The sequence below is a fragment of the Elephas maximus genome, chromosome 16 (genome assembly GCF_024166365.1).
Source record: "Elephas maximus indicus isolate mEleMax1 chromosome 16, mEleMax1 primary haplotype, whole genome shotgun sequence".
NCBI lineage: Eukaryota > Metazoa > Chordata > Mammalia > Proboscidea > Elephantidae > Elephas > Elephas maximus.
In genome coordinates this window covers 81532679-81546718 of record NC_064834.1, presented here as the reverse complement: position 1 = coordinate 81546718, position 14040 = coordinate 81532679, and positions in this window count along the sequence as shown.

The following is a 14040-nucleotide window of genomic DNA, read 5'->3' as shown; positions in this document are numbered from 1 at the left end:
CTTTATTCCTTCCTTAATGTCTTCTATAACCCAGTCTTTTTTGAGCAGGGTAGTGTTCAGTTTCCAAGTATTTGATTTCTTTCCCCTGATTTTTCTCTTATAGATTTCTACTTTTATGGCCTTGTGGTATGAGAAGATGCTTTGTAATATTTCGATGTTTTGGATTCTAAAAAGGTTTGTTTTATGACCTAATATGTGATCTGTTTTAGAGAATGTTCCATGCACACTAGAAAAAAAAGTATACTTTGCAGCCGTTGGGTGGAATGCTCTGTATAAGTCTATGAGGTCAAGTTGGTTGATTGTAGCAATTAGATCTTGCGTGTCTCTATTGAGCTTCTTCCTGGAAGTCCTATCCTTTTTGGAAAGTGGTGTGTTGAAGTCTCCCACTGTAATTGTGGAGGTGTCTATCTTACTTTTCAATTCTGTTAGAGTTTATTTTATGTATCTTGCAGCTCTGTCATTGGGTGCATAAATATTTAACATGGTTATATCTTCCTTGTAAATTGTCCCTTTAATCATTATGTAGTGTCCTTCTTTATCCTTTGTGGTGGATTTAACTTTAAAGTCTATTCTGTCGGAAATTAATATTGCCACTCCTGCTCTTTTTTGATTGTTGCTTGCTTGATATATTTTTTTCCATCCTTTGAGTTTTAGTTTGTTTGTGTCTCTAAGTCTAAGGTGTGTCTCTTGTAGGCAGCATATAGATGGATCGTGTTTATCCAGCCTGAGACTCTTTCTCACTTTATTGGGGCATTTAGTCTATTCACATTCAGCGTAATTATAGATAAGTATGAGTTTTAGTGCTGTTATTTTGATGCCTTTTTGTGTGTGTTGTTGACAATTTCATTTTTCCACTTACTTTTTTGTGCTGAAAAGTTTTTCTTTGGAAATTGAGTGTTCCTCATTTTCATAGTGGTTGAATTTATGTTTGCTGAGTCGTTATGTTTTTCTTGGTTTTTATTTTGAATTATGGAATTGTTAGACCTCTTTGTGATTATCTTAATATTTACCCCTATTTTTCTAAGTAAAATCCTAATTTGTATAGTCCTATATCGCCTTGTTTTCCTCTCCATATGGAAGATCTATGCCTTCTGTATTTAGTCCCTCTTTTTGATTACTGTAATCCTTTACATATTGACTTTAATGATTCCCTGTTTTGAGCATTTTTTTCTTTTTAAATTTTTTTTTTGTTTGTTTTTGTGATTTCCCTATTTGAGTTGATATCAGGATGTTCTGTTCTGTGACCTTATGTTGTGTTGGTATCTGTTGTTATTGATTTTCTGACCAAATAATTTCCTTTAGTAATTCTTGTAGCTTTGGTTTAGTTTTTGCAAATTCTCTAAGCTTGTGTTTATCTGTAAATGTTTTCATTTCACCTTCATATTTGAGAGAGAGTTTTGCTGGATATATGATCCTTGGCTGGCAGTTTTTCTCCTTCAGTGCTCTGTATATATGTCATCCCATTGCCTTCTTGCCTGCATGGTTTCTGCTGAGTAGTCTGAACTTATTCTTATTGATTCTCCTTTGTAGGTGACTCTTCTTTTATTTCTGGCTTCTTTTTAAAATTTTCTCTTTACCTTTGGTTTTGGCAAGTTTGATGATAATATGCCTTGGTAATTTTCTTTTTGGATCAATGTCGTATGGGGTTCTATGAGCATCTTGGATAGATATCCTTTTATCTTTCATGATGCCAGGGAAGTTTTCTGCCAACAGATCTTCAACTATTCTCTCTGTATTTTCTGTTACCCCTCCCTGTTCTGGGACTCCAATCACATGCAAGTTATTCTTCTCGATAGAGTCCCACAGGATTCTTAGGGTTTCTTCATTTTTTTTAATTCTTTTATCTGATTTTTCTTCAACTATGTTGGTGTCAATTGCCTTACCCTCCAGCTCCCCCACTCTGCATTCCAATTGCTCGATCCTGCTCCTCTGACTTCCTATTGAGTTGTCTAATCCTGTAATTTTACTGTTAATCTTTTGGATTTCTGAATGCTGTCTCTCTATGGATTCTTGCAGCTTATTAATTTTTCCACTGTGTTCTTGAATAATCTTTTTGATTTCTTCAACTGCTTTGTCAGTGTGCTCCTTGGCTTTTTCTGTGGATTGCCTTATTTCATTTCTGAGGTCATCCCTCATGTTTTGAAGGATTCTGTATATTGGTTTTTTATATTCTGCATCTGACAATTCCAGGATTGTATTTTCATTTGGGGAAGATTTTGATTCTTTAATTTGGGGATTTGTAGAAGCTATCATGGTCTGCTTCTTTATGTAATTTGATATCGACTGCTGTCTCTGAGCCATCTATAAGATATTGTAATGATTTACTTTATATTTGCTCACTGAGTCTTATCTTGTTTTGTTTTCTTTCAATATACATAGTTGGGCTACTAGATTGTGCTGTCTTGATTGTTGTAGCCTTTGAATCACTTATGTCCTATTACCAGCTGGTTTGGGCTGTTACCAGATATATAAGCCTAAGAGTCCATTCACTATTCTTGAATAGAAATCAGCTTAGGTGTTCTGATTTTGGGTCACCAAGTGTGTGGTGTAGACTGTCACCTATTAACTTAAAGGAGTAGTGGTGATAGTTGTGTGCACCAGATTATAGTAGCAGCAGGAGGTCACACTCCAAGGAGGGCAGGATGCTGACAGCCTTCTCCCATGTGCCAGTGAGGTAGGTGTGTCTCTATTCCTAAAGGACTTTGGTGGGTGGGCTCTGCAGCTGTACCTTAGGTAACCAATGCTTGTACCTCTAAAGATTGGTAGGCATCAGTATCCTCAGACCCCTTTGGCAGGTGGCTCGGTGGTTTGGGTGGAGCTTCAGCCCTCAGCTCCCCCACAGTGGATCAGTGAGGGCTCTTTTTAATAGGTAGGGATATCAGACCTGGAAAACTTGTCTTTCCAGTGCTCTGCTAAAACAATTACAGTCAGATCTCTATCAGAATAACCTTTGCATTATAATAGCTGCCTTGTTCCCTGTAGGGATGAAAGCGAAATACTGTGGATCTCATATGCTTGGCTGGAGCTTGTTCTGTATTTTTATTCCAGTTTAGGAAGTCAGGAAAGGATTTTTCGTCCCTGGGTTGTTAGTCGCTGCTTCTCTCAGGCCAGGAGAATGGGTTAGGAAAAAAAAAAAAAAAACCCACAGAGCACTTCACTCCCTGGCCCAGGAAATTCCAATGTTAATGAAGCTGCCTGGGGCAGGGAGGGAAGAGATCAGATAGATAGCAGAGAGTAGCACCGAGCAATATAGACAAAGTTACTTATCTTGCTTGGTGATGACTGTTTTATCTGAGATTCCTAAGGGGTGTGTAGCCTGTGTGCTGGCTGGGCTGAGATTGCCCCCAAGGGTCAGGCCTGCATCCCGTGCTTGTGCCCTCTCAGAAGCCGTGGTCAACTCCTCTGCTCCTATTCCAAAGCCCAGCACCAAGGTTTTCTGGCTGGGACACTGCACTCCCGGCTCCAAAACCAGTTGCTGCTTCCTGGTGATTTCTCCTCCTGTCAGCCACGTAGTTACACTGCCTGTATGCTCTGGCTGGGTTTCTCCCAAGGTTACTTCAGGGGGCTGGGGCTGGGTCCCGTGCTTGCACCATCTCAGGAAGTGGTGCTCAGCTCCTCTGCACTTAGTGCAAAGCCTGGCGCCGAGGTTTTCTGACTGGGACACCGGCTCCAGGGTCCGAAAACAGTCGCTGCTTCCCCGTGGTTGCTCGTTTTCTCATTAGCCGTGTCAGTGTGCAGCCTGCTTGCACTGGCTGAGTCTCTACCGAGGTTACCCCAGGGGGCTACGGTTAGGGCTGTGTCCCATGCCTGCCCTGCATCAGCAAGCTGCAATCAGCCCCACCACTTGGCACCAGGGAACCGTGAGGGCTCAGGGCTGTGGCGTGGGATGCCAGTTCCAGAAGTGGTTGCTGCTTCAGGGCGCAGCTTTTCACTCCCCTGTCACTCAGGTCAACTCTTTAGATCCGTGTTTGACGGTCAGCGTTCATAGATTGTCATGTATGTGATCAATTCACTTGTTTTTCCGAGTCTTTTTTGCAAGAGGGATCCGCAGTAGTTCTACCTAGTCAGCCACCTTGGCCCCGCCTCCTGATTATACTTTTTTACCACCACAAATAAACATTATTTTAGGGGTCTTCTTGTATAATATCCAAGAGCATAATTTTGGGGTAGTCATAAAATGGAGTCCCTGGGGAGCACAAATGATTAATGCTCTCAGCTGCTAACCAAAAAGTTGGCAGTTCTAGTCTGCCCAGAGGTGCCTTGGAAGAAAGACCTGGCACCCTACTTCTGAAAAATTAGCCATTGAAAATCGATGGAGACTGCCCTGACAGGGAATACAACAGAGAATTCCTGATGGAGCAGGACAGCAGTGGGATGCAGACCTCAAATTCTCATAAAAAGACCAGACTTAATGATCTGACTGAGACTAGAAGGACCCCAGAGCTCATGGTCCCAGACCTTCTGTTTGCTCAAGACAGAAGCCATTCCCAAAGCCAACTCTTCAGACAGGGATTGGACTGGACTATAAGATAGAAAATTATACTGGTGAGGAGTGAGCTTCTTGGCTCAAGTAGACACATGAGACTATGTGGGCAGCCCCTGTCTGGAGGGGAGATGAGAAGGCAGAGGGGGACAGAGGCTGGATGAATGGACACGGGGAACACAGGGTGGAGAAAAAGAGTGTGCTGTCTTATTAGGGGGAGAGCAACTAGGGGTACATAGCAAGGTGTATATAAATATTTGTATGAGAGTCTGACCTGATTTGTAAACTTTCACTTAAAGCACAATAAGAAAAAAAAAAAAAAAAAAACCTACGGAGCACAGTTCTACTCTGATACACATGGGGTTGCTGTGAGCTGGAATAGAATCAACTACTGTTTTTTTTTTTTTTTTCTGGTTATAAAATATGTACATCCTCAATGTTGTTAGATATTGCCAAATTCCTCCCCAAAGTGGGTATCTTAGTCATCTATGTTGCTAAAACAGAAATATAAGTGGATGGCTTTAGCAAACAGAAATTTGTTCTCTCATAGTCTAGGAGGCTAGAAGTCCAAATTCAGGGTGCTAGCTCCAGGGGGGAAGGCTTTCTCTCTGTGTGGGCTCTGGGGGAAAGTCCTTGTCATCAATCTTCCCCGGTCTAGGAAGTTCTCAGTGCAGGGACCCCAGATCCAAAGGACTAGCTCTGCTCCTGGCTCTTCTTGCTTGGTGGTAACAAGGGCCCTCTCCTCTCTACTCGATTTGCTCTTTCATATCTCAAAACAGATTGACTCAAGATACAATCTAATCCTACAGATTAAGTCCTGCCTCATTAACATAAAAAAAAAACATACCTGCCTCTAATTCTGCTTCATTAATATCATAGAGGTTAGGATTTACAAAAAGCAGTATAATCACATCAGGTCATAAAATGGTGGACAACCACACAATACTGGGACTAGCCAAGTTGACACACATTTTTGGGGACACGTTTCAATCCATAACAGTGGGTATATAACTTTACACTTCCTCCAGATGTGTGAGCATTCTTCTTGCACTCACTTTCATCAGAACTTGATGTCATTGGCCAACTATTTACTTTCTGCAGGTCAGATTGGTGTCTCATTGTGGCCTCACTGAATCGGGTGCTGACTGTTTATCTAGGTGTCCTCAGCACCTAGATAAATTACTTGCTCTCAATACTTTTATTGGAATGGTCTTGATTTTATAGATTGGAGAAAATTGATTTCTTTACAATATTTTGTATTTCTAGTCAAAAGTAGTACGTGCCCTTCCGTTTATTCAATTCCCCAAGTGGAGTTTAAATTTTCTCTTCTCATAGGTCCTGTACATTTATTCTTAAGTTATATGTTCTAAAGTGTATTAGGAAATCTATTGAATTTTATCTTAATTTTGTAAACTGAGTTACTTCATTATTTTGTTCTCTTTACACATGGATAATTTTACCTCTCCTTTTCTGATTTTTATTCCTAACTTTTGGCTAGGAGTTCAACAATGTCTCCCGAAAACACTTTGAAGTCCTAACTCCTGGTGCCTGTGAATGCGAATTTGCAAATAAGGTCTTTGCAGATGTAATTAGTTAAGTTAGCATGAGGTGGAGTGGGGTGGTCTTACCCAGTATGAGTGGTGTCTTTACAAGACAAGGAGAAGAAACACGCAGAGACACCAGCTGCATGACAATGGAAGCAGAAAGGAGTGATGCTGACACCAAGCACACTATGCCTGGGGTCACCAGGAGCTGGGAGAGAGCCTTCAGAGAAGATGTGCTCGGCAGACACCCTGATTTTGGACTCCTAGCCTCCAGAAGTGGGAGACAGTAAATTTGTGTTGTTTTAAAGCCACTCACTTTGTGGTGATTTGTTATGGAAGCCACAGGAAACTAACACAGTGCAGTTATACACAGTTAGATAGTGGTGGTAACAGAAGGCTCCTTGTCTTTCACAGAATCCCAAGGCTTCATGCCCTCTCCTCCTTCCCTTGCACCTCCCTCCATCGGCAAGGACTTCAGCGGAGGCAAAAAGTGGGTCAGAAAAGTGGAAGCTGGAGGCTGAGAGTGTGGAAAAAAATGCATGACCAGTGAGATCAGTGAGAAGTTTGGATGGTGATCAAGGTCCAAAAAATAATACTTGCTGAGTAGTCTGTTTAAACCCTGGTGGCGTAGTGGTTAAGAGCTACAGCTGCTAACCAAAGGGTCGGCATTTCGAATCTGCCAGGGCCTCCTTTTAAACTCTATGGGGCAGTTCTACTCTGTCCTATAGGGTCGCTATGAGTCAGAATCGACTCGATGCACTGGGTTTGGCTTGTTTTTTGGAAGCAGTCTGTGTGAACTGAGCACTTATTAGGAACTGCCACTGGGCTATGCCCTTCAGATATTAGAAATTAAGAGGCACCAGGGCCAGTGGCTCTCTCCTGCTAGGCAAACTAGGAGTTTAAAAAAACAAATTCATCCTTGCCCTTCACTCATTCAGCATGTATTGGTTATCTTTGGGTTGTCAAGACCTTGAGATACCTTGTGAAGGAGACAGACACAATCACGCCCTTCCTAGCAGCGGATGTGCTTAGAGGTCTGGCAACGCAAGGATCAGGGAATGGGCGGAATGTAATTTTGGGACAGGAACTGGGTCCTGACTGCACTGGGCGTCCCTCTGAGGGTGGGCATTCTACAGAATCCAGAGCACAAGGAACCGATTTTTGGCTCTGAGTGCAAGATAGAATCCTGAAATCCATAGCAGAGAAAAGTTCTGAGGACCAGGGCTTTTGATCGAGAAGACTGGGGTGACTTGAAACTCAAAAGGCTAAGCCCAGAAGGCTCCTGAGTCTGAAGCTGATCCATGACAGTGTATTGTAAAGGAGACAGAAGACAGTGAAGAACGGCAGATTTGGCTGCACCTAAAGGAAGCCATTTTTTTTTTTTTTTTTTTTTAAAGGAAGCCACAGAGCCAGGAGTCCCAGGGAGGCCACAGGCCACCTTGGGGTGGGGGAGTGGGGAAAGGGGAGAGGCCAGAACTTCCCTCCCTCATAAGTTTCAGGGAATCTTAGAGTAGAAAGAGGGAATCCCATCCTGCCTCTTCCCCAGCCTCTGGGAGTGTCAGCCTATGGCAGTCTGCAGGTATGATGGAGCAGACATGCTGGTATGGCTGTGGCTTAAGAGCCTCCAAGGGTCCCCAGGTAGCAGGGGTGAGGAGAGCAAGAAGGCTGCCTGGCAAGCAGAGGTGAGTGGGCCTCTTAGGTAGAGTCTTTGTGCTGACACGTCCGTCAGCCCCTTCAGACCTGTTCTCGGTCCCCTCCACCCTGCTCTGAGCCCAGGAGGCTGGGCATTGGGACTCTTTTCCCTCTGTCTCCCCAAGGTTTGGCCAAAGGGATACACCTGCAGGAGACAAAAGGAGGGAGGGGAGAGGGTGGGGTGCCCACTCCCCAGCCTTCTTGCTGGATACCCACAGATGGCCCTGTCCTCTGTGAACGTCATGGGCCTGCCAGGCCCTCCTCAGTCCAACTGCTCCCTCCTGTCCTGGGACCTCCTTGGATTTCAGACCTTCCCTGCTGGGGAGAGCCCAGGTACCCACCTGCCCTGGTTTCTCAGCCCTCCTGTACTATGCAGACAATGACCCTCTGTGTGAGGGCCACCTGACAGCTCTGACCCCATGTGCACCGGGCCACCGGATCATGCTGCCAGGTTTGGGGAGGGCCATGGTTCCTGCTCTATTTGCACTGATTCTCTTATGGGAATCTTTTCTCCAGAAACACCCCCGCCTGTGCACAGACACGTGGCATTGTCACACTGTAACAATACCTGCAGAACTGTGACACCCACACACCTGCGGGCCGGGGCCTGCATGCAGGATAAGATGCTACAGTGAGAAGGATGGGTGGGCCCGCCTGCAGCCTGGGAGGATGCCCAAGCTATGTTAGGGTGGACATGGTTTTGAGGGTGTGTCCAGAGAGGAATCACTTGGAGGCACCCCCAGGACAGAGCCGGGAAGGCATGGTGACAAACGGAGATGCCGAGCTATTAGACACTACTCCAGATGTCCAGTCTTAGACCAGGGACAGCGGCACCAGGGATGCTCCTGAGAGACTGTGCCAGGATGGGGACACTGCCGTGGGGTAGGTGGTGAGGCATGACGACATCGTCTCCAGCTGCCAGTGTCGCTTCACCTGAGTGTGTGCGTCCACGTTACTTTGATGTTACTGGGCAATTCAAATTGACACTGTTTTCACTAATCATTTACTTTGAGTTGTTCTTTCTAAAAAAAAGCACTTTACCTTTTCTTGGCAAAATGTGAAAGTTATATCTGTAATTGTTTAAAATTTTTTATTTTTAAAATTAACAGAGTAAAACTGACTTTTTTTTCTTCTGGTGTACGGTTTTATGAAGTTTGATGCATGCATAGATTCAGAATACAGAACAGAACCATCATCCCAAAAGACTTCCTCCCCAACCCCTGACCCTGGCCACACGGACATGCTTTCAAACACTGGCGCTTTGTCGTTCGAGAGCGTTGTATAAATGGAACGAGACAGTAGGTAAGCTTTCCAGACTGGATTCTCTCACTCAGTGTAGTGTCTCTGAGGTTCCTTCAGGTTTATGTGTGTGTCAGTAGTCTGTCCCTTTTTACTGGGTTGTTTCCAGGTTGCCCATCAGGGAGTGAAGTTGCTGTGAACACTCTCAGGAGTGGGACTGCTGGGTTGTGTGATAGGTGTATTCTCTGCATTCAACCAGGATCCATCTGACATCAGCAATGATATCCTTGGTTCCACGTCGTTATCTGAATCTGGCCTGAATTTCCGGCAGTTCCCTCTTGATATACTGCTGTAGCCACTTTTGAATGATCTTCAGCAAAATTTTACTTCTGTGTGATATTAATGATTTTGTTCAATAATTTCCATATTCAGTTGGGTCACCTTTCTTGGGAATAGGCTTAAATATGACTCTCTTTCAGTCTGTTGGCCAGGTAGTGGTCTTCAAAATTTCTTGGCATAGATGAGTGAGCTCTTCCAGTATTGTATCCGTTTGTTGAAACATCTCAACTGACATTTTGTCAATTCCTGGAGCCTTGTTTTTCACCAATGCCTTGAGTGCATCTCGGACATCTTCCTTCAGTACTATCAGTTCTTGATCATATGCTATATCCTGAAATGGTTGAACATTGACCAATTCTTTTTGGTACATTGACTCTGTGTATTCCTCCCATCTTATTTTGATGCTTCCTGCATCGTTTAATATTTTCCCCATAGAATTCTTCACCATTGCAACTCGAGGCTTGAAATTTTTCTTCAGTTCTTCCAGCTCGAGAAATGCCAACAGTGTTCTTCCCTTTTGGTCTTCTATTTCCAGGTCTTTGCACATGTCATATAATACTTTACTTTGTCTTCTTGAGAATAACAGAAAGATGTTTACCTGGGTTTTACTGACTATGTAAAAGCATTCAACTGTGTAGATCATAACAAATTATGGATAACATTGCAGATAATGGGAATTCCAGGAACACTTAATTGTGTTCATGAGGAACCTGTACCTGGATCAAGAGGCAGTTGTTTAAATAGAACAAGGGGATACTGTGTGGTTTAAAGTCAGGAAAGGTGTGCATCAGGGCTGTATCCTTTCACCATACCTATTCAATGTGTATGCTGAGCAGATAATCTGAGAAGCTGGACTATATGAAGAAGAACGGGGCACCAGGACTGGAGGAAGACTCATTAACAACCTGCGTTATGCAGATGACACAACCTTGCTTGCTGAAAGTGAAGAGGATTTGAAGCACTTACTGATGAAGATCAAAGACCACAGCCTTCAACATGGATTACACCTCAACATAAAGAAAACAAAAATCCTCATAACTGGACCAATAAGTAACATCATGATAAGGGGAAAAAGGATTAAAGTTGTCAAGGATTTCATTTTACTTGGATCCAAAATCAACACCCATGGAAGCTGCAGTCTAGAAATCAAATGATGTATTGCACTGGGAAAATCTGCTGCAAAAGACCTCTTTAAACTGTTGAAAAGCAAAGATGTCACCTTGAAGACTAAGATGCATCTGACCCAAGCCTCGGTCTTTTCAATCGCTTTATATGCATGTGAAAGCTGGATGATGAGTAAGGAAGACTGAAGAAGGATTGTTGCCTTTGAATTGTGGTGTTGGCGAAGAATATTGAACATACCATGGACTGCCAAAAGAATGAACAAATCTGTCTTGGAAGAAGTACAACCAGAATGTTCCTTAGAAGCAAAAATGGAAAGACTATGTGTCACATGCTTTGGACATGTTATTAGGAGGGACCAGTCCCTGGAGAAGGACATCATGCTTGGTAAAGTAGAGGGTCATCGAAAAAGAGGAAGATCCTCAACGAGATGGATTGACACAGTGGCTGCAACAATGGGCACAAGCATAAGAACGATTGTGAGGATGGTGAAGGACCGGGCAATGTTTCGTTCTGTTGTACACAGGGTCGCTATGAGTCAGAACTGACTCATCGGCGCCTAACAACAACAATGTGATAAGTGTATGTTTAACTAAAGGAGCCCTGGTCATGCAGAGGTTAAGCACTCACTGGTAACAGAAAGGTTAGTGGTTCAAACCCACCCAGCAGCTCTGCAGGAGAAAGGCGATGTGTTCCTGTAAAGATTACAGCTGAGAAAACCCTGTGGGGGAGTTCTACTCTGTCACGTGTGGTTGCTATCAGTTGGAACAGCCTTATGGAGAGGCCCACATGGCAACGAACTGACAGCTCCAGCCAACAGCCAGCAAGGACACATGGGTAGCCAACAGCCATACAAGCCAGCTTCGAAGTGGATCCTCTCTTGTCCAAACTTTCAGATGACTATAGTCCTAGCTGACATCTTCGTAGCAGCCTTGTTAACAACAGCAACATTTAACTGAAGTTCAAACACAAACCTGCCATGTGTTTTTCTATAGCCTGCGCCATGGTCCCCTTTCACTTGGATCTGGCTCACCTGTCCCAAAGCAGCTCACCTGCCCCTAGGTCAGGTCCCTTCCCATGCCTGGGAGAACACAGGGAGGCTGGGGTGGACTGGGTGGGCTGATCTTCAGCGGCCGCTGCCACCTTGGGTGAGCACCCTCAAGCCACAGCTTCCCAGGGGCACTCACACTCTGATGATGGGTACCTGTGGGGTCCCTAAAGATGGAAGACTGGGTGGGGCTCTCCATCTTTTTCATCTGCAGGACAACTGATTGGGGATTCCTGATAGGGGCTGAGACCTGTTTTCCCACCACCCTGGCAGGAGGGATTTCTGAGTCAGGTCTAACTTAATGTAGCAAAAATGATGTGAATTCAGGGCACACCTGAGTTAGTCTGTGACTGGAAGTTCTCAGCTGCTGCCCATGTAACAGAGTCACCATGTTAATGCGATTCCTGGAGGTTGCCTTCCTGAAACGCAATGAACGGTGTCGGTGATTTCAGGCTAAATGCAGCCCAAGCTTTCTGTTGTTGATTTGTGATTTGGGTAACCTCATGTGTTACAGAGTAGAACTGCCCCACAGGGTTTTCTTGGCTCTAATCTTTACAGAGCCCTGGTGGCCTAGGGGTTAAGAGCTCGGCTGCTAACCAAAAGGTCAGCAGTTTGAATCTTCCAGCTGCTCCTTGGAGACCCTACGGGGCAGCTCTGCTCTGTCCTTTAAGGTTGCTCTGAGTAGAAATCAACTTGATAGCAATGGGTTTGTTTTTTTTTTTCCTGAATCTTTATGGGAGTGGATCGACAGGGCTTCCCTCCGTGCTGCTGCTGGGTGGGTTTGAACTGCCAACCTTTTGGTTTCCAGCTGAGCATAAACCATTTGCACCACCCAGGGACCTTGGCCCAGGCTTTATTTATGATTGCCCAAAAATTGCATCCTTTCCTACTCTGGTCCTGGTTATGATTTAAACACAAACAGGTATTCCTATAGTCTGCAGAATTCAGCTGTAGCCGAATTTGGTTGTGAAATACTTTTGAAAGTCATCCAAACATGAAATTGAGGGCAGTTTTACCTGTTAGAATCACATGTGTCTGCGAAGGAAAATGGGAGTTGGAGAAGCCCATCCTCAGGGGTCTGCCTCCTCCCTTCTATGCCCAGAGTGGACATGGAGGGCATGGCATGGAGTGGGCGGGGGGAATGTGGTGACAGCGAATTGAGGTCTTGCTGCTGTCCAGTGGACTCCAACTCGTTGTGACCCCATGTATGTCAGAGTAGAACTGCACTCACAGGGTTTACAATGGCTGATTTTTTGGAAAGTAGATTACCAGGTCTTTTCTCCCAAGGTGCTTCTGGATGGACTCGAACCTTCAACCCTTCAGTTAGTGGCTGAGTGTTTTAACTGTTTGTGGAACTCACAGGCTTTCCTGCGTGCTTCCTTGTTAGAAGACACAGGAGGGGTGGCTGTGCCTGGTGCACTTGAAATATCCGGCAGAGAAGCTGGTGGGACCAGCAACACGAAGTCCTCATAACACACCCGGATGAGGGTTGGGTGCCGGGATGATGCTCCTTCCTAGCTGGAGACCTGTTTGCTGTGTGCGGGTGGTAACACAGCTCCTGTCCCTCACTGACCCCCAGCAGTGACTTTTCCAAGGTCACTTCTTGTCCATGGACATTTTTTGGGGGAGCAGTTTGGCCCATAAATGGCTATTAAGGAATGTGCAAAGAACATCTCTAAGAATATTCTCTGTTGCACCAGCTCAAGAAGATCGATATTTTCTATTTGCTTCAGGATCAGACCTGTTTTATTTATTTAAGGGGCCAGTCACCTGGGGAGAGGATTGACACGGTGGACCAATGTGGATTATGAAACTGACCAGAGACCCGGCAGGCTCTGCTACACAGTTCACAGTTTCTGCCCAAGTCAAGAGACTCTCTTACTGTTTTTTCTTATGGAGCTGGAGGAGTCACTGACATCGATGGCCCCATTAAAGGAATGCATTGTTTAGTCATTTATTTTTGTGGTAATTTCCCACCATCTGGTGAGCAAGATTTCTTCTTTCAGGGAATACGTTTTAACATTAAAAAAAAAAAAAAAAGAGGTTCAAATGATTAAAAAACCCCTAGAGATTTGCAGCTCCAACAAAATACTTGAAAATTTCTCCCAGCTCTGAGGACCCCGGATCTGTCTCCAGAGTCGTGCGCAGACTCGATGCTGGAGAAGGTGAGGACATGTCCCCCTGCTGTTCACCACAAATACTAAGTGATGTGGCTGCCGAGCTCCAGGAAACTTTGGGGCTGCCTCATAATTGGACTGGAGGGAATTGTTTGGCCAAAAGTGACAGAATTTTTCATGGAAGCGTTCCACTGCAGCATGAGCTCACAGCATTAGCGTGGATTTTGATCCCATATCTAGCACAAGCTAAAGAGTATAACCATTTTCTACCATGTTATAGAAGTCTGAATGTGGAAATAATCACAAAACCCACTGTTCGACTTTGTTTGCTGATCCTCAGTGACATTCCATATTACTTTCTCCCCTAGAATTTGCATGGAGTGGTGTTGTAGTGTCAAAGGACGTTTCCGGATTAGATTTGCTTTCAAATAGCCGCATACTTCTAATTGATTGCAT